Source organism: Schistocerca serialis, chromosome 10 (assembly GCF_023864345.2).
Source record: "Schistocerca serialis cubense isolate TAMUIC-IGC-003099 chromosome 10, iqSchSeri2.2, whole genome shotgun sequence".
Lineage (NCBI taxonomy): Eukaryota > Metazoa > Arthropoda > Insecta > Orthoptera > Acrididae > Schistocerca > Schistocerca serialis.
The window spans coordinates 228,368,558-228,388,392 of record NC_064647.1 but is presented as its reverse complement, the minus strand read 5'-3'; the positions used below and the strand labels follow the sequence as shown (position 1 = coordinate 228,388,392).

The following is a 19,835-nucleotide window of genomic DNA, read 5'->3' as shown; positions in this document are numbered from 1 at the left end:
ATAATGTCTTATGGGGCTCTACGACTACTTGCCCCAGGGGTCGCATTCTGGAAAGCCTCATGGCATCCGAAGAACTGTGCATCCTCAACTCTGGTGCTCCCACTCATTTCTGTAATGCTTCTGCGTCGTCGTCAGCTATTGACCTTTCCTTTTCCTCTCCAGCACTCACGGATTCTGCTCTGTGGGAGGTTGCCGCTGACCTCCATTCTAGTGACCACTTCCCCCTTTGGATTCGCCTCCTGGATGAGACTGTGGCATTACCGGTGCCGCCCCGGTGGCACCTCTGCAGATCTGACTGGACACTTTTCAGCGATTTAGCTGTTTTGGAACACCGTGCCAGCGTCCACGAATGGGTCGACCATGTTACAGCCGTGATCTTCCATGCTGCTGAATTGTCGATCCCACGGTCCTCAAGTCATCCCAAGATGCGTCCTGTCCCTTGGTGGACCACTGAGTGCTGCTCAGCCATCCGAGCCCACCGTGCAGCTCTGCGCCACTTCAAGTGCCGTCCCTCAGCTGACAATCTTGCGGCCTTTCGGGTGGCAAGGGCCAAGGCGCGGCGAGTGATTAAAGAGAGCAAACGACGGTCATGGCAATCGTTCCTGAACTCCATCTCCCGCTCCACTAGTTCTACAAAAGTATGGGAAGCCATCAGGAGGATTTCTGGGAAACGCAGCCAACTACCTGTCACGGCATTGCTGCATCAGGGAAGTCTCACGGCGCCGAGAGACATTGCCCAGACACTGGCCATGCATTTTGCGGCATCTACCGCCACTATTAACTGTGATCCAGATTTCTGCCGCTACCGCACTGCCATCGAGAGGGGTCACTTGTACTTCCGGTCTCCAAATTCTGAGCCCTACAACTGCCCCTTCACAATGTGGGAACTGGATTCGGCGCTGTCTGTGGCTCATGATACTGCGCCTGATCATGATCAAATCCGGTACAGCATGCTGCAGCACTTGTTGCTGCCATCCAAGGAAGTTCTCCTGAATTGTTTGAGTATGATATGGTTATCCGGCACATACCCTGACTCGTGGCGGGAGGCGATTTTGATTCCCCTCCTCAAACCGGGGAAGGACCGAACACATCCCAGTAGTTATCGGAGTATTGCTTTGACGAGCTGTGTCGGGAAGACGTTGGAACGCATGGTCAACCGTCACCTGGTTTGGCTGCTCGAGACCAGGCAGCTCCTTAGCCCCTGTCAGTGTGTCTTTCGGAGATGTCGTTCAACTATAGACAACTTGACCCTGCTTGAGGCGGCCATCCAGCAGGCCTTCCTGCGTAACCAGCATTGTCTAGGTGTATTCTTTGACATTCATAAGGCGTATGACACTACTTGGCGCCGCCATATCCTCAATCAACTCCATGAGTGGGGCTTTCGTGGCCGTCTCCCCATCTTCATTCGGTCCTTTCTTTTCCACCGCCTCTTTCGATATAGGGTTGGTAATGTGTTATCTGATTTGTATGTGCAGGAGAATGGTGTTCCTCAGGGAAGCGTTTTAAGTGTCACCCTCTTTGCCGTCGCCATTAACAGTATCACGTCCACTATCCGGAGTCCTGCCCAATGCTCCTTGTTTGTGGACGATTTTGCTGTTTTCTGTTCTTCCTCCAGTCTTGTCACTGCTAGTCGGCAGTTGCAGCTTACGATACAGCGATTAGAGGCGTGGACTGTGAAGACGGGTTTTACCTTTCCTGCAGACAAATGTGTGTGTGTTCATTTTAATCGTTCTCAACGTCTTTTTACCTCCCCTGAATTGCGTCTGAGGGACACCATTCTTTTTTTTAGCTACACTGTGCGGTTCTTGGGCCTCACTTTTGATTCCAAGTTGTCGTGGTTGCCTCACCTTAAAGACCTCAAGGTGCGGGCCCTTAAGGCACTGAATATTTTGAAGTGTCTGAGCCATCGGTCCCGGGGAGCAGATCGGGCGCGTCTGCTGCAGTTTGATAGGGCTTTAGTCCGATCGCGTCTTGACTATGGTTGCACTGTGTATGGGTCAGCAAGGCCTTCGTATCTGAAGATTCTTGACGCAGTACACCATGAGGGTATCAGGCTGGCTACTGGTGCCTTCCGTACCAGTCCCATCCCCATCCTGTGTGCTGAGGCAGGGGAGCCGCCGCTCGCCATCCGGCGGAAACTCCTCATGGTGCGACGGGTGTCAATTCCTTGCCTGTCCTACCTCCCCTGCATACCCTACTGTTACCCGACTGCTAATGGAACGTCTCTTTTCCAGTCGTCCCAGGGCAACGAGACCATTTGGAATTCGTGCCAAGCATATGCTTGAGTCCCTTGGTGTGGAGCGTGTGGCCCCCCAACGACAAGGTTTTACTCGCCTGCCTCCCTGGTTGCTCCAGGGGCCCAGCGTCCTTTTAGACTTGTCGGAGTACTGGAGGAGCTGCACTCCTGCGTTTGTTTTTACCTCCTTATTTTATGATATTTTAAACCAGCATCCCGACCATGTACCAGTATTTACGGATGGCTCTAAACAGGGGGACTCTGTTGGTTGTGCTGTTGTTTTCCCTGATCGAGTCAAGTTACGGCTTCCTGCAGCGTTTACCATCTTTGATGCCGAATTGTTTGCGATCTTGCGGGCATTGGAGCAGATGAGATGTGTTCCCAGTCTTAAGTTCCTCATCTGTTCTGACTCCCTGAGTGCCCTTCAGACCATGCAACACTTGTACCCAGCGGATACGGTCGTCCAGAACATCCATGATGCCCTACTCCACCTGCAACGGCAGGGGAAGGAGGTTTCCTTCTGCTGGGTGCCGGGGCATGTGGGTATTAGGGGAAACAAACTGGCGGATGTGGCTGCCAAAGATGCATGTTCCCTCCCTCACGTTGTTACATGTGCCATCCCCCTCCATGCTGTTACCTCCCGCCTGCGTTTTCGTGTTCTGCGTCAGTGGGAAGAGGAGTGGCTGGCAGTCGGTGAAAATAAGCTGCGTCTGGTCAAGGCAACCACGCGGCCATGGCGTACATCCTACCAGTCATGCAGGCGGGATGAGGTTCTCCTCACTCGCCTCCGCATCAGGCACAGTCCCTTAACGCATGGTTTTTTACTCCGGCAGGAGGACCCCCCAATCTGCAGTGCTTGTGGCGTCCAGATTACTGTCCGCCACATTTTACTTGACTGTCTTTTATTCTCTGACCAGAGGGCGGTGGTTTCTTTGCCACCGGATTTGCCCTCTATTTTACAAGATGACGCAACGACTGTAGTTAAGGTCTTACAGTTTTGTGTCCTGTCCAATTTGTTGCCTCGGATTTTAGGGAGAGGGTTTTAATGTGCTGCTGGGTGACTGGCTCACCCAGGATTTAGGTAAGAGGTCAGCCAGTCATGATTACCTCCTTGTTTCCCTTCGGTTTCTGTTCTCTTTTCCTTGTTTCCCTTCCTTTTTAGTGTGTTCCTTCTCCTCTTGTTTTGCCTCTGTATGTGAGGATTTGGACCTGCGTCAGGTCTGTGTCTTTTAGCCGTTCTCCTTGTTCGCTGTTCGTCTTAGTCCCTTCACTGCATGTGTTCCTGTTTTTATGTGTTTGGGCGCTGATGACCACGCTGTTTAGCGCCCGTAAACCTCAAACACACACACTACTGCTTTGTCGGTATGCCTGCCGGCTGTTGTCAGTGCCCAACCACCCCTCCTATCAGTCCTTCTTCGCCGATTCTCTTGACTGTTAGTATGGGTTGTATGTGTCTGCCCTGCTGCCCCCTGGAGTCCGCTTTCGTTGCCTGCTTCGACAATTGGATTTTGCCCTCCCTACCACCTTCATAGAGGGTGAGAGCCCGACACCATCTTGGCTCCAGGCTCCAGTTCACATTCACATTGACCTCAGCTCGCTCCCAAAGTAGGGTACTCCGGGTGCAGTGTATTGCTCATGGTTTGTCGAACTTCGTGCGCAACTTTCCAGTAACACCTTTACTTACACTGATGGCTCCAAAACTGCCGATGGTGTTGGCTGTGACTTTGTCGTCGGGGACGTCACCTTTAAATACCAGTTCCTCGACCAGTGTTCCAGCTTTACGGCAGAGCATTTTGCTCTCAATCAGGCCGTTCAGTATGTCCGCCACCACTGCCATTCTCCATATGTACTCTGCTCTGATTCACTCAGAGCTTTTCAGAGCCTTGGAGCTACAGATCTGGTCCATCCCTTGGTGCAATGGGTCCAGCAATCCCTCCATTCTTTTGCTGATTATGGCTCTCCTGTTAGATTTATGTGGGTTCCAGGCCATGTAGGAGTGCCTGGGTTTTGAGGCTGCTGATGCTGCAGCCAAGGCTGCAGTCCTCCTGCCTCGGCCAGCCTCCCTTTGTGTCCCATCGTCTGAGATTAGTGGGGTTGTTTGTAAGAGGCTTGTGTCATTATGGTGGGATACTTGGTCGTCACTTCGAGAAAATAAGCTCCGGGCCACAGCACCAGCAGCAGCGAGTACTGTTTGTATAAAGCGTTTTTGTACTTATTTGCTGCGCTTAGCTTTTAAATAGTTTTTCTGGGAAAACCTAGCGTAGTTTTCGCGTCTCGTATTTCAGTGAGTGTTTCTTGATTATCAGAGTAGCTCATCAGAAGATTATCTTGGGAATTGGTCACCGTATAGAGTAGGGTAAACATAGTCATGTGTAGGGGCTGTGGTTGTTGTGAGCGGACGCAAGGAGAATTGGCCACTCTTCGGGGCAGGTGGAGGCTTTGTCTGTTAGGCTCATCGAGCTCGAGGCGCAGGCGTCGGCTCGTAGTGGCGTTGGGGCAACTGTGGTGAGACCTATGCCTACTTCGGTGGCCTTGGAATCACATGGAACCCCTGATGTCGCTGCGTCTTCCGGCAGTGAGCATCTTACCGGTCAGCCATCACTCCAGGGTGAATGGCGGACAGTGGTGGGCTCGCGCGTGCCTGGCCGAAAGGCGAAGGTGGGATCTGGCCGCGTGGCAGCTGCCTTACCCCTTTCCAACAGGTACGGGGTGCTTCCTAGTGGTGATGACATCGTTTCCGAGCCACCACAGGGTGCCTCGCCTGTTGGGCCAGTGGCCGATTCTCCGGCAAGGTCCCGACAGTCACAGAGGGCGGGCCTATTAGTTATAGGGAGCTCCAACGTTAGGCGGGTTATGGAGCCCCTCAGGAAAATAGCGGGTAGGTCGGGGAAGAATGCCAGTGTGCACTCGGTGTGCTTGCCGGGGGGTCTCGTCCGTAATGTGGAGGAGGCCCTTCCGGCAGCTATTGAACGCACTGGGTGTGACCGGCTGCAGATAGTAGCACATGTCGGAACGAATGACGCCTGCCGCTTGGGTTCTGAGGCCATCCTTGGTTCCTTCCGGCGGCTGGCTGATTTGGTGAAGACAACCAGCATCGCACGCGGAGTGCAAGCTGAGCTTAATATCTGCAGCATAGTGCCCAGAGTCGATCGCGGTCCTCTGGTTTGGAGCCGTGTGGAGGGTCTAAACCAGAGGCTCAGACGACTCTGCGACTATAATGGTTGCAAATTCATCGACCTCCGTTATTGGGTGGAGAACTGTAGGGCCCCCCTAGACAGGTCAGGCGTGCACTACACACCGGAAGCAGCTACTAGGGTAGCAGAGTACGTGTGGCGTGCACACGGGGGTTTTTTAGGTTAGAGGGACCCCCCCTTGGGCGAAACGATAAAATACCTGACGGCTTACCAGAGAGGACATTATCATCGTTGATAAAGAATGTCCGTCCTCAGAGACCAAAAACAGGAAAAGTTAACGTAATATTGGTAAACTGCAGGAGTATCCAGGGCAAGGTTCCTGAATTAGTATCTCTTATTGAAGGAAATAGTGCGCATATAGTATTAGGAACGGAAAGTTGGTTAAAACCGGAAGTGAACAGTAACGAAATCCTAGACACAGAATGGAATATATACCGCAAGGATAGGATAAACGCCAGTGGTGGAGGAGTATTTATAGCAGTAAAGAATTCAATAATATCCAGTGAAGTTATTAGCGAATGCGAATGTGAAATAATCTGGGTTAAGTTAAGTATCAAAGGTGGGTCAGATATGATAGTCGGATGCTTCTATAGACCACCTGCATCAGCAACTGTAGTAGTTGAGCGCCTCAGAGAGAACCTGCAGAACGTCATGAAGAAGTTTCGTGATCATACTATTGTAATAGGGGGAGACTTCAATCTACCAGGTATAGAATGGGATAGTCACACAATCAGAACTGGAGCCAGGGACAGAGACTCTTGTGACATTATCCTGACTGCCTTGTCCGAGAATTACTTCGAGCAGATAGTTAGAGAACCAACTCGTGAAGCTAACGTTTTAGACCTCATAGCAACAAATAGACCGGAACTTTTCGACTCCGTGAATGTAGAAGAGGGTATCAGTGATCATAAGTCAGTGGTTGCATCAATGACTACAAGTGTAATAAGAAATGCCAAGAAAGGAAGGAAAATATATTTGCTTAACAAGAGTGATAGGGCACAAATCGCAGAATACCTGAGTGACCACCATCAAACGTTCATTTCTGAGGAAGAGGATGTGGAACAAAAATGGAAAAAATTCAGAAACATCGTCCAGTACGCCTTAGATAAGTTCGTACCGACTAAGGTCCAAAGCGAGGGGAAAGATCCACCGTGGTATAACAATCATGTACGAAAGGTACTACGGAAACAAAGAAAGCTTCATCATAGGTTTAAGAGTAGTCGAATCATAGCTGATAAGGAAAAGCTGAACGAAGCGAAAAAGAGCGTAAAGAGAGCAATGAGAGAAGCATTCAACGAATTCGAACATAAAACATTGGCAAACAATCTAAACAAGAACCCTAAAAAGTTTTGGTCATATGTAAAATCGGTAAGCGGATCTAAATCCCCTATTCAGTCACTCGTTGACCACGATGGAACCGAAACAGAGGACGACCGAAGAAAGGCAGAAATACTGAATTCAGTGTTCCGAAACTGTTTCACTGCGGAAAATCGTAATACGGTCCCTGACTTCAGCCGTCGCACGGACGCCAAAATGGAAAATATTGAAATAAACGATATCGGAATTGAAAAACAACTGCTATCACTTAGTAGCGGAAAAGCATCCGGACCAGACGAGATACCCTTAAGATTCTACAGTGATTATGCTAAAGAACTTGCCCCCTTTCTATCAGCAATTTATCGTAGATCGCTGGAAGAACGTAAAGTACCTAGCGACTGGAAGAAAGCGCAGGTCGTTCCCATTTTCAAGAAGGGTCATAAATCAGATGCGAATAATTATAGGCCTATTTCGCTTACGTCAATCTGTTGTAGAATAATGGAACATGTTTTGTGTTCTCGTATTATGACGTTCTTAGATAATACAAATCTCCTTCATCATAACCAACATGGATTCCGCAAACAGAGATCATGTGAAACTCAGCTCGCCCTATTTGCCCAAGAAATTCACAGTGCCGTAGACACTGGCGAGCAGATTGATGCCGTATTCCTGGACTTCAGGAAGGCATTTGATACGGTTCCGCACTTACGTTTAGTGAAAAAAATACGAGCTTACGGAATATCGGACCAGGTTTGTGATTGGATTCAGGATTTCCTAGAAGAAAGAACACAACATGTCATTCTTAACGGTTCAAAATCTGCAGATGTAGAGGTAATTTCGGGAGTACCGCAGGGAAGCGTGATAGGACCTTTATTGTTTACAATATACATAAATGACTTAGTTGACAACATCGGTAGCTCCGCGAGGCTATTTGCAGATGACACGGTTGTCTACAAGAAAGTAGCAACATCAGAAGACTCGTACGTACTCCAGGAGGACCTGCAGAGGATTAATGCATGGTGCGACAGCTGGCAGCTTTCCCTAAACGTAGATAAATGTAATATAATGCGCATACATAGGGGCAGAAATCCATTCCAGTACGATTATGCCATAGGTGGTAAATCATTGGAAGCGGTAACGACCGTAAAATACTTAGGAGTTACTATCCGGAGCGATCTGAAGTGGAATGATCACATAAAACAAATAGTGGGAAAAGCAGGCGCCAGGTTGAGATTCATAGGAAGAATTCTAAGAAAATGTGACTCATCGACGAAAGAAGTAGCTTACAAAACGCTTGTTCGTCCGATTCTTGAGTATTGCTCATCAGTATGGGACCCTTACCAGGTTGGATTAATAGAAGAGATAGACATGATCCAGCGAAAAGCAGCGCGATTCGTCATGGGGACATTTAGTCAGCGCGAGAGCGTTACGGAGATGCTGAACAAGCTCCAGTGGCGGACACTTCAAGAAAGGCGTTACGCAATACGGAGAGGTTTATTATCGAAATTACGAGAGAGCACATTCCGGGAAGAGATGGGCAACATATTACTACCGCCCACATATATCTCGCGTAATGATCACAACGAAAAGATCCGAGAAATTAGAGCAAATACGGAGACTTACAAGCAGTCGTTCTTTCCACGCACAATTCGTGAATGGAACAGGGAAGGGGGGATCAGATAGTGGTACAATAAGTACCCTCCGCCACACACCGTAAGGTGGCTCGCGGAGTATAGATGTAGATGTAGATGTAAAACTGTTCCCAACAGCTTGGACAACCTTTTCCTGACCATCTCGGTGAGAGGAGATCCTTTTGGACAGGTTGCAGATTGGGCATTGCCAGTTTAGCCACCGCTACCTGCTAACCGGTGACCCCGCCCCGCAGTGCCCTTGTGGTCATGCATTGACAGTGCGCCATGTTTTATTGTCGTGTCCCCATTTTAATCAATCTCGTTTTGTCCTCTCTCTGCCATCTACTTTACAGGAAATTTTAGCTGATGACGCTCGAGCAGCTGCTTGTGTTCTTCATTTTATTACTTTGACGGACTTTTCCAAAGACATCTAACTCTCTTAATTATGTTATCTGTGTCTTTGTAAGAACTTTTGGTGTATGCCTGTATGCCTGCACGGTACCATTCCACTGGTCGATGTCGGAGCCAACGTCGTACTGCATCAATAACTTCTTCATCATCCGCGTAGTGCCTCCCACGGATTGCGTCCTTCATTGGGCCAAACATATGGAAATCCGACGGTGCGAGATCGGGGCTGTAGGGTGCATGAGGAAGAACAGTCCACTGAAGTTTTGTGAGCTCCTCTCAGGTGCGAAGACTTGTGTGAGGTCTTGCGTTGTCATGAAGAAGGAGAAGTTCGTTCAGATTTTTGTGCTTACGAACACGCTGATGTCGTTTCTTCAATTTCTGAAGAGTAGCACAATACACTTCAGAGTTGATCGTTTGACCATGGGGAAGGACATCGAACAGAATAACCCCTTCAGCGTCCCAGAAGACTGTAACCATGACTTTACCGGCTGAGGATATGGCTTTAAACTTTTTCTTGGTAGGGGAGTGGGTGTGGCGCCACTCCATTGATTGCCGTTTTGTTTCAGGTTCGAAGTGATGAACCCATGTTTCATCGCCTGTAACAATCTTTGACAAGAAATTGTCACCCTCAGCCACATGACGAGCAAGCAATTCCGCACAGATGGTTCTCCTTTGCTCTTTATGGTGTTCGGTTAGACAACGAGGGACCCAGTGGGAACAAACCTTTGAATATCCCAACTGGTGAACAATTGTGACAGCACTACCAACAGTGATGTCAAGTTGAGTACTGAGTTGTTTGATGGTGATCCGTCGATCATCTCGAACGAGTGTGTTCGCACGCTCCGCCATTGCAGGAGTCACAGCTGTGCACGGCCGGCCCGCATGCGGGAGATCAGACAGTCTTGCTTGACCTTGCGGCGATGATGACACGCGCTTTGCCCAACGACTCACCGTGCTTTTGTCCACTGCCAGATCACCGTAGACATTCTGCAAGCGCCTATGAGATGCCCTGGTTTTCCGCCAAAAGAAACTCGATCACTGCCCGTTGTTTGCAACGCACATCCATTACAGACGCCATTTTAACAGCTCTGTACAGCGCTGCCACCTGTCGGAAGTCAATGAAACTATGCGAGACGAAGCGGGAATGTTTGAAAATATTCCACAAGAAATTTCCGGTTTTTTCAACCAAAATTGGCCGAGAAAAAAAATGTGTTGCATTACTTATTGAACTGCCCTCGTACTAACACGAATTCTTTACAGACGAATGGAAAAACTGGTAGAAGCAGACCTTGGGGAAGATAAGTTTGGATTCCGTAGCAATGTTGGATCATGTGAGGCAGTGCTGACCCAACGACTTATATTAGAAGATAGATTAAGGAAAGGCAAACCTATAGATTAAGGAAAGGCAAACCTATGTTTCTGGCATTTGTAGACTTAGAGAAAGCTTTTGACAATGTTGACTGAAATACTCTCTTTCAAATTCTGAAGGTGGCAGGGGTCAAATACAGGGAGCAAAAGACTATCTATAATTTGTACAGAAACCAGATTGTTGTTACAAGAATCGAGGGGGCATGAAAGGGAAGCGGTGGTTGGGAAGGAAGTGGGACAGGGTTGTAGCCTATCCATGTTGTTGTTGAATCTGTAAAGGAAACAAAAGAAAAATTTGGAGTAGAAATTAAAATTCATGGAAAAGAAATAAAAACTTTGAAGTGTTTTGCCGATGACATTATAATTCTGTCAGAGGTAGCAAAGGACCTGGAAGAGTAGTTGAATGGAATGGACGGTGTCTTGAAAGGAGGATATAAGATGAACATTAACTAAACAAAAACAATAATAATGGAAAGTAGTCAAATTAAATCAGGTGATGCTGAGAGAATTAGATTAGATGATTTTTGCTATTTGGGGAGCAAAATAATTGATGATGGTTGAAGTAGAGAGGATATAAAATGTAATGGCAAGGAAACCGTTTCTGAAGAAGAGTAATTTGTTAACATTGAGTATAGATTTAAGTGTCAGGAAGACTTTTCTGAAAGTATTTGTATGGAGTGTAGCCATGTATGGAAGTGAAACGTGGTCGATAAATAATTTAAACAAGAAGAGAATAGAAGCTCTGAGGATCAGATGGGTAGATCATGTAACTAATGAGGAGGTATTGAATAGAATTCGGAAGAAGAGGAATTTGTGGCACAACTTGACTAGAAGACGGTATCGTATGGTAGGACCCGTTCTGAGGCATCGAGGGATCACCAATTTAGTATTGGAGGGCAGCGTTGAAGGTAAAAATTGTAGAGGGAGACCAAGAGAGGAATACACTAAGCAGATTCAGGATGATGTGGGTTGCAGTAGATACTTGGAGATGAAGAGACTTACACAGCACAGAGTAGCGTGGAGAGCTGCATCAAACCAGTCTCTGAACTGAAGACAACAACAACAACAACAACAACGGATCATTTGAATGATTCTCTATCTGAATGATGTGGAATGAGTCAGTTTACAGCACATGTATACACGATTAGTGTTAACATTAATGAACATGTTATTATTTTTAATCCTACTTGTGAAATTACACTTTATTATCATTATTATTATTATTATTATTATTATTACTACTGTCTACAAGTTTTGAAGTAGAAATTTCTCAATGGAATAGGAGGAGCTGTGCAGGAGAAATGATTTTAAATTAGGTATAAAACTTGCTTGACTACCTGTCAGACATATGGTATTTGGAAAATGACAAAAAAATTATTGTTGCATATTGAACTCCTTTTTGAGCCACTGGCAGAATTAACATTAGATAATTTTTCCCTCTAGTGTTATAGGTATAGACATCACTATTCTTCTCAAATTAGGATGCATTACTGATGATGAATTTCATTAGCAAATTTAAAATTCCTTGCTCCTTGCAGAGGTACCTACATGAAGTCTGTGGGTGACTCTGCATATTAGTCTTACTTCTCGCTTTTATGCAATCAACACTTTCTTGTAAGTGATGAGTTAACCCAGACAATTATTCTGTAAGATGCTATTGTGTGGAAGTGCGCAAAATTTGTTATGAGGTTGGTACATTTGTTTGCAGTATTAGCAATTATAGCTGAACTGAATTGTTTAAGAATCTCAGTGACCTGCTTCTCCAAGTTTTCATCAGTATGTACACCCAGAAATTTGGAGCATTCTATCCTATTTAATATCTCCTGCTCACGTGCTACGACTGTTGTTGGTATCATTATTTGTTGTACAGAACTGAATGTAGTGTGTTTTTTCAAAATTTAGGCACATTCCATTTTCAGAAACCACACAATAATTCTTTGAGAAACATCATTTACCTACTGTTCTGTTGCTTTCTCTCTAATGGGATTTATTATAACACTAGTATCGTCTGTAAAAAGTACCAATTTTGCTTGTTGAGTGTTAAGTAGATGGTCAAACACATATATAGGGAATAGGGGTGGACCCAAAATTGAACCCTGTGTGACTCCCTTTGTGACTTTTCCCAGTCACTAAAATTATATGCCTTTCTGACATGTCTGAATTATTCAACACACCCTTCTGCATTGTGTTTGTTAAGTATGATTGAAACCAGCTATGTTTAAAGCTTTCAGTTCCATAAAACTTGAGGTTTTATAGGAGAGTAAAATGATCCATGCACTCAAATGCCTTGGAAAGACCACAAAAAAAAAAAAAAAACCTGGTGATGTATTATTTAAGTCTTTTTACTGTTTGATGAGTGGCTTTATGAATAGCATTCTTATTCTAGCAATCCTTCTGGAATCCAGAATGTGATATGATAAGTAAATACTTTCCAATGAAGTGTGCAACCACTCTTGAGTGTGTGTGTGTGTATATATAAACAAAGATGATGTGACTTACCATACAAAAGCGCTGGCAGGTCAATAGAAGCACAAACAAACACATACATACACACAAAATTCTAGCTTTCGCAACCAATGGTTGCTTCGTCAGGAAAGAGGGAAGGAGAGGGAAAGACGAAAGGATGTGGGTTTTAAGGGAGAGGGTAAGGAGTCATTCCAATCCCGGGAGCGGAAAGACTTACCTTAGGGGGAAAAAAGGACAGGTGTACACTCGTGCACACACACACATATCCATCCGCACATACACAGACACAAGCAGACATTTGTAAAGGCAAAGAGTTTAGGCAGAGATGTCAGTCGAGGCAGAAGTACAGAGGCAAAAATGTTGTTGAAAGACAGGTGAGGTATGAGCGGCGGCAACTTGAAATTAGCGGAGGTTGAGGCCTGGCGGATAACGAGAAGAGAGGATATACTGAAGGGCAAGTTCCCATCTCCGGAGTTCTGACAGGTTGGTGTTAGTGGGAAGTATCCGGATAACCCGGACGGTGTAACACTGTGCCAAGATGTGCTGGCCGTGCACCAAGGCATGTTTAGTCACAGGGTGATCCTCATTACCAACAAACACTGTCTGCCTGTGTCCATTCATGCGAATGGACAGTTTGTTGCTGGTCATTCCCACATAGAAAGCTTCACAGTGTAGGCAGGTCAGTTGGTAAATCACGTGGGTGCTTTCACACGTGGCTCTGCCTTTGATCGTGTACACCTTCCGGGTTACAGGAATGGAGGAGGTGGTGGTGGGAGGGTGCATTGGACAGGTTTTACACCAGGGGTGGTTACAAGGATAGGAGCCAGAGGGTAAGGAAGGTGGTTTGGGGATTTCATAGGGATGAACTAAGAGGTTACGAAGGTTAGGTGGACGGCGGAAAGACACTCTTGGTGGAGTGGGGAGGATTTCATGAAGGATGGATCTCATTTCAGGGCAGGATTTGAGGAAGTCGTATCCCTGCTGGAGAGCCACATTCAGAGTCTGATCCAGTCCCGGAAAGTATCCTGTCACAAGTGGGGCACATTTGTGGTTCTTCTGTGGGAGGTTCTGGGTTTGAGGGGACGAGGAAGTCGCTCTGGTTATTTGCTTCTGTACCAGATCGGGAGGGTAGTTGCGGGATGTGAAAGCTGTTTTCAGGTTGTTGGTGTAATGATTTAGGGATTCTGGACTGGAGCAGATTCATTTGCCACGAAGACCTAGGCTGTAGGGAAGGGACCGTTTGATATGGAATGGGTGGCAGCTGTCATAATGGAGGTACTGTTGCTTGTTGGTGGGTTTGGTGTGGATGGACGTGTGAAGCTGGCCATTGGACAGATGGAGGTCAACGTCAAGGAAAGTGGCATGGGATTTGGAGTAGGACCAGGTGAATCTGATTGAACCAAAGGAGTTGAGGTTGGAGAGGAAATTCTGGAGTTCTTCTTCACTGTGAGTCCAGATCATGAAGATGTCATCAATAAATCTGTACCAAACTTTGGGTTTGCAGGTCTGGGTAACCATGAAGGCTTCCTCTAAGCGACCCATGAATAGGTTGGCGTACGAGGGGGCCATCCTGGTACCCATGGCTGTTCCCTTTAATTGTTGGTGTGTCTGGCCTTCAAAAGTGAAGAAGTTGTGGGTCAGGATGAAGCTGGCTAAGGTAATGAGGAAAGAGGTTTTAGGTAGGGTGGCAGGTGATGGGCTTGAAAGGAAGTCCTCCATCCCAGCGAGGCCCTGGACGTGCGGAATATTTGTGTATAAGGAAGTGGCATCAATGGTTACAAGGATGGTTTCCGGGGGTAACAGATTGGGTAAGGATTCCAGGTGTTCGAGAAAGTGGTTGGTGTCTTTGATGAAGGATGGGAGACTGCATGTAATGGGTTGAAGGTGTTGATCTACGTAGGCAGAGATACGTTCTGTGGGGGCTTGGTAACCAGCTACAATGGGGTGGCCGGGATGATTGGGTTTGTGAATTTTAGAAAGAAGGTAGAAGGTAGGGGTGCGGGGTGTTGGTGGGGTCAGGAGGTTGATGGAGTCAGGTGAAAGGTTTTGTAGGGGGCCTAAGGTTCTGAGGATTCCTTGAAGCTCTGCCTGGACATCGGGAATGGGGTTACCTTGCCAAACTTTGTATGTGGTGTTGTCTGAAAGCTGACGCAGTCCCTCAGCCACATACTCCCGATGATCAAGTACCACGGTTGTGGAATCCTTCTCCGCCGGAAGAATGACGATGGATTGGTCAGCCTTCAGATCACGGATAGCTTGGACTTCAGCAGTGGTGATGTTGGGAGTAGGATTAAGGTTTTTTAAGAAGGATTGAGAAGCAAGGCTGGAAGTCAGAAATTCCTGGAAGGTTTGGAGAGGGTGATTTTGAGGAAGAGGAGGTGGGTCCCGCTGTGAGGGAGGATGGAGCTGTTCCATGCAGGGTTCAATTTGGATAGTGTCTTGGGGAGTTGGATCATTAGGAGTAGGATTAGGATCACTTTTCTTCGTGGCAAAGTGATATTTCCAGCAGAGAGTAAGAGTGTAGGACAGTAAATCTGTGACGAGGGCTGTTTGGTTGAATCTGGGAGTGGGGCTGAAGGTGAGGCCTTTGGCTAGGACAGAGGTTTCGGGTTGGGAGAGAGGTTTGGAGGAAAGGATAACTACTGAATTGGGGTGTTGTGGTTCCAGATTGCGTTGATTGGAATTTTGAGGTTTTGGAGGGAGTGGAGCTGGAAGTGGGAGATTGAGTAGATGGGAGAAACTGGGTTTGTGTGCAATGAGAGGAGGTTGAGGTTTGCTGGAAAGGTTGTGAAGGGTGAGTGAGTTGCCTTTCCGGAGGTGGGAATCCAGGAGATTGGATAATTTTTTGAGCTGGAGGGTGGCATGCTGTTCTAATTCGCAGTTGGCCTGTAGGAGGATGCTTTGAACAGCCGGTGTGGATGCAGGAGAGGAAAGATTGAGGACTTTTATTAAGGATAGGAGTTGACGGGTGTGTTCATTGGCTGAGTTGATGTGTAGGTGAAGGATTAGGTGGGTGAGGGCAATGGATTGTTCAGTTTGGAACTGGTATAGGGAATGATTGAATGAAGGGTTGCAGCCAGAGATGGGAACTTTAAGTGTGAGGCCTTTGGGGCCTGTGGCTAAACATGCCTTGGTGCACGGCCGGCACATCTTGTCACAGTGTTACACAGTCAGGGTTATCTGGATACTTCCCACTAACACCAACCTGTCAGAACTCCGGAGATGGGAACTTGCCCTTCAGTATATCCTCTCTTCTCGTTATCCGCCAGGCCTCAACCTCCGCTAATTTCAAGTTGCCGCCGCTCATACCTCACCTGTCTTTCAACAACATTTTTGCCTCTGTACTTCCGCCTCGACTGACATCTCTGCCTAAACTCTTTGCCTTTACAAATGTCTGCTTGTGTCCGTGTATGTGCGGTTGGATATGTGTGTGTGTGCGAATGTATACCTGTCCTTTTTCCCCCCTAAGGTAAGTCTTTCCGCTCCCAGGATTGGAATGACTCCTTACCCTCTCCCTTAAAACCCACATCCTTTCGTCTTTCCCTCTCCTTCCCTCTTTCCTGACGAAGCAACCATTGGTTGCGAAAGCTAGAATTTTGTGTGTATGTATGTGTTTGTTTGTGTTTCTATTGACCTGCCAGCGCTTTCGTATGGTAAGTCACATCATCTTTGTTTTTAAATATTTTTTTCCCACGTGGAATGTTTCCCTCTATTTTTTATATATATATATATATATATATATATATATATATATATATATATATATATATATATGGATACTACTAAAAAGGTGTAATATTACTTCACTAGAAGTTTCAAAATGATAACCCCCTTTAGAGGAACATAGATGCACTACAAAATTGAAATAATAAACTTTTAAATTAGTGTTTCAGCCAGACACCGTCTCATGATAAATTATTAACATTTTGTGAAACTGACAAAGTCACATAGTATTTAATATAGGTGAACATACAATTCATAATTCTTTCATACAATATTAAAAGTAAATGTGGAATGTAGTCACATAATAACAACATAAACATCACAATAAAGTGTATAAGAGTTCTTCCCTGAACAGATGTATAATTTGTATTAAATGAGTCTCAATCTGTTACATTATAAACTCCAGAAGAGTTTCGTGGACTGAAAAAACTGCTGGCATAAGTGTATAAACAGCTTTCTGCATAGATTGTGAATTAGCACATAACTCTAAGGCTGTTCATGTAAACACTTAATTGATTACTTCTGTTATTTATTTTCGGTTCACAGGAAGAAGTCTGTGGAAGGATTGTGTCTACATTGAAGAGTCTACATGATCTCTCTTGTTCCCATTAATATTGGGCAACTTGGAAATTTTTGTTGAATTTTGTGAAGCAGCTGTGAAGGTGATAGTTTTGTGGTATTTGCACAAGGAGTTGTTACTAAATTGGTGCCAGTATAGTGAAACATTATAAAAACACATCACCCAGTTAAGTAGTCATGTTTTGGAAATCGTAACGCCAAGAAGAAGAAAAAAAAAATGATGATGATGGTGATGATGATGATTCTATTAAGTTTTTAAACATCTTATTAGTCATGAGTTGTGCTCTTTGAGCACTGTGTCATATTATAACTTCAGTTAAAACATAGTCGCCGCATTGACAGAAGTGATGGAAAAAGTTGGTTGTAGGATTAGTATGTAGAAGTAGTGAAATGTGTTGTGGTAGAATGACAGTGTTGGTGATGTTTTATTGTGTACCGGGGGGGGAGGGGGGGGGGGGGAAGAAGGGGTTACATCAGATGTTCTACAGAAACTTCCCAAAATTTTATCAGGACATCTGCTCATCATCTTCAGGTAATGATACTTTGGTGTGCCTGCTGGTGGAAGGCTCCAAGACAGCACATCAATGTTACTGCTAAACACACATTGCAAAAAGAAAAATGGGGGAACATGTACATAGTGATGGTTTTTAGCACATACATAACAGCACATTTTGTTGAAAGTAATGGAAATAGTCTGTCATGCGAGAAATTGCAAAGTATTGGACTTCCTGTTCCTTTTGTTAATTCACTAGCCACTTTTGATACAATATCAACAGGTGCAAGGTCATTTACCATGTCTTTTAGTTAAACTATGTGTAGGGCGTTGTGTGGCCAGCATTATTGCTTTGATAATGCTGTCCCGGAAAGACGTAGCAGTAGCAAGGGTCAAGGGCCTTGCTGCATTTGTGTGTTCAGCACTTTTTATCCAGGATTACCAGCTTTTTTTTAAAGCAGAGTTGGGACATCCCTACACTGAAAAAGTGTGATTTTTTTAACTAACATCTCTAAGCCTATAATTTACACACACAGGTGTAAAATTCAAACATATATTGTACAATTTGTGGTTTATTTTCAATCCTTAAAGTGTTATGACAGCACAAAAGGTATAATCTAGGCAAGTTTGAATTGCAGCAAAGTGCTGCATATTATGTTCTTGATATTTCTGGTTGCTTTTCAACCTCCTTAGTAGGTCATTCTCTTTTTCCCTGTTGAGAAACCAATGGAAATGCTGGCATAGTAATGACTAGTTGTCCTTCATCATTAATTCAGCTTCTAATGTGGTCATTGACTAACAGTTCAGCAGCATTAGGATGAAATACTGATAACATGAAACAGACATCTGTAAACAGGTTCTTGTAGTTTGCATGACAGTGAAATTCTGCGCCAATTTCTCATTACTTCAGCTTAAAAAGGTTCTCTTTCTCTTGCTTTGGAAAAGTGCTTAATTGCACACATTCTTTGAACATCAGATCATCATCAACATGAAATTTGTATTGACATGTCCCTTCTAATCTTCTACGTTAACAAAAATGGTTTGAAAGCTTGGTTTACATTTTCTCCAAAATCAAAATGTTTGTCAATGCAGTCTATAATAGGATGCAAGTAATGAGCTGCACTCAGTAGTGCAGAATGTTCATTATAAGTGTTCCAACAATGTTCATTAAAAGCTGATAAATGCCAAATGCCAACAACAAGTCATCTTTAGTTACAATTTCTTTTTCTTTTCTTCTTCTTCTTCTTCTCTCTCTCTCTCTCTCTCTCTCTCTCTCTCTCTCTCTCTTTTTCTGCCACTTCATTACTTTCACTGACTTATGATGAATTCATTTGTGAAAATGTTTTTTGTTGTTGTGGTCTTCAGCTTGATGCAGCTCTCCTTGCTAGTCTATCCTTTGCAAACTTTTTCATACCCAAATAACTATTTCAACCTCCATCCATTTGAAACTGCTTGCTGTATTCAGCCCTTGGTCTTCCTCTGCAGTTTTTACCCTAGCCCCACTTCCCTCCAGTACTAAATTGATAATACCTTGATGTCTCAGAATATGTCCTATCAAATGACCCCTTCTTTTAGTCAGGTTGTGCTGCAAGTATTTTTTCTCCTGAGTGCTGTTCAGTACCTTCTCATTATTTACACAAGCTACCCATCTACTCTTTAGTATTCATTTCAAGCAACACTTAAAACACAAAATAGATACGGCTCATCACTTGATGGATAAAGTGGTCCCATCTCTGAGATTTGTGGGGAGTAGCATAGGATGATTCAAAGAAATGGGGAAGTCCATGTTCGTCAATCCATCCTCACTCAGCATCTTTACAGTTGCACAATTTAAGTGTTCGCAGAATGTTGGTACAGGACTTCTAATGCCACCTACATGAGTTGCAGATTGTCCAGGAACTGAAGTGCAGAAATTGTGTTATGTGATGAGAATTCTGTAAATTAATGCTTCAAATGGTGAACGAGGACGAGGAGTTTACTAACAAACTGTGGATGTCGGACAAAGCCCATTTCCACCTCAGTGGATTTGTTAACAAACAAAATTTTAGATACTGATCACAAGACAATCCTATGAAGCTGCGCCTGCATCCACTGCATTGCACAGCAACAAAGCTACTGTGTGGTGTGTTGTGTCATCATATGATGCAAAAGCCCTTTTTTTTTTTTTTTTTTTTTTTTTTTTTTTTTTTTTTTTTTTTTTTTTTTTTTTTTAAGGACAAGAATGGCCATGCGATTACAGTCACATTGAATTGTTATGTTGTCCAGTTTGAAACCTTTGTTAGGCAGCAACTATAGAGATTTGCAGACATTATTGGCACAAGCTGGTATCAATATCACACACAGCACAAATATCAATAGCTGCTGTACACCAATAGTTTGGGGAATGTGCAATTGCGAGAGCTGGTGACATTCAGTGGCCT

General features: G+C 45.0%; 1 protein-coding gene across 1 annotated transcript in view; it reads left to right on the top strand.

Moving 5' to 3' along the window:
• Positions 1–19,584, top strand: part of LOC126425023 (U11/U12 small nuclear ribonucleoprotein 35 kDa protein-like) — a 54,376-nt gene extending 34,792 nt beyond the window's left edge. Inside the window, exon 6 of the mRNA XM_050087932.1 lies at positions 16,890–19,584. The gene's annotated coding sequence lies outside the window, so the exon portion shown is untranslated. The remainder of the gene's footprint in view (positions 1–16,889) is intronic.
• The last annotated feature ends 251 nt before the right edge of the window (positions 19,585–19,835 follow it).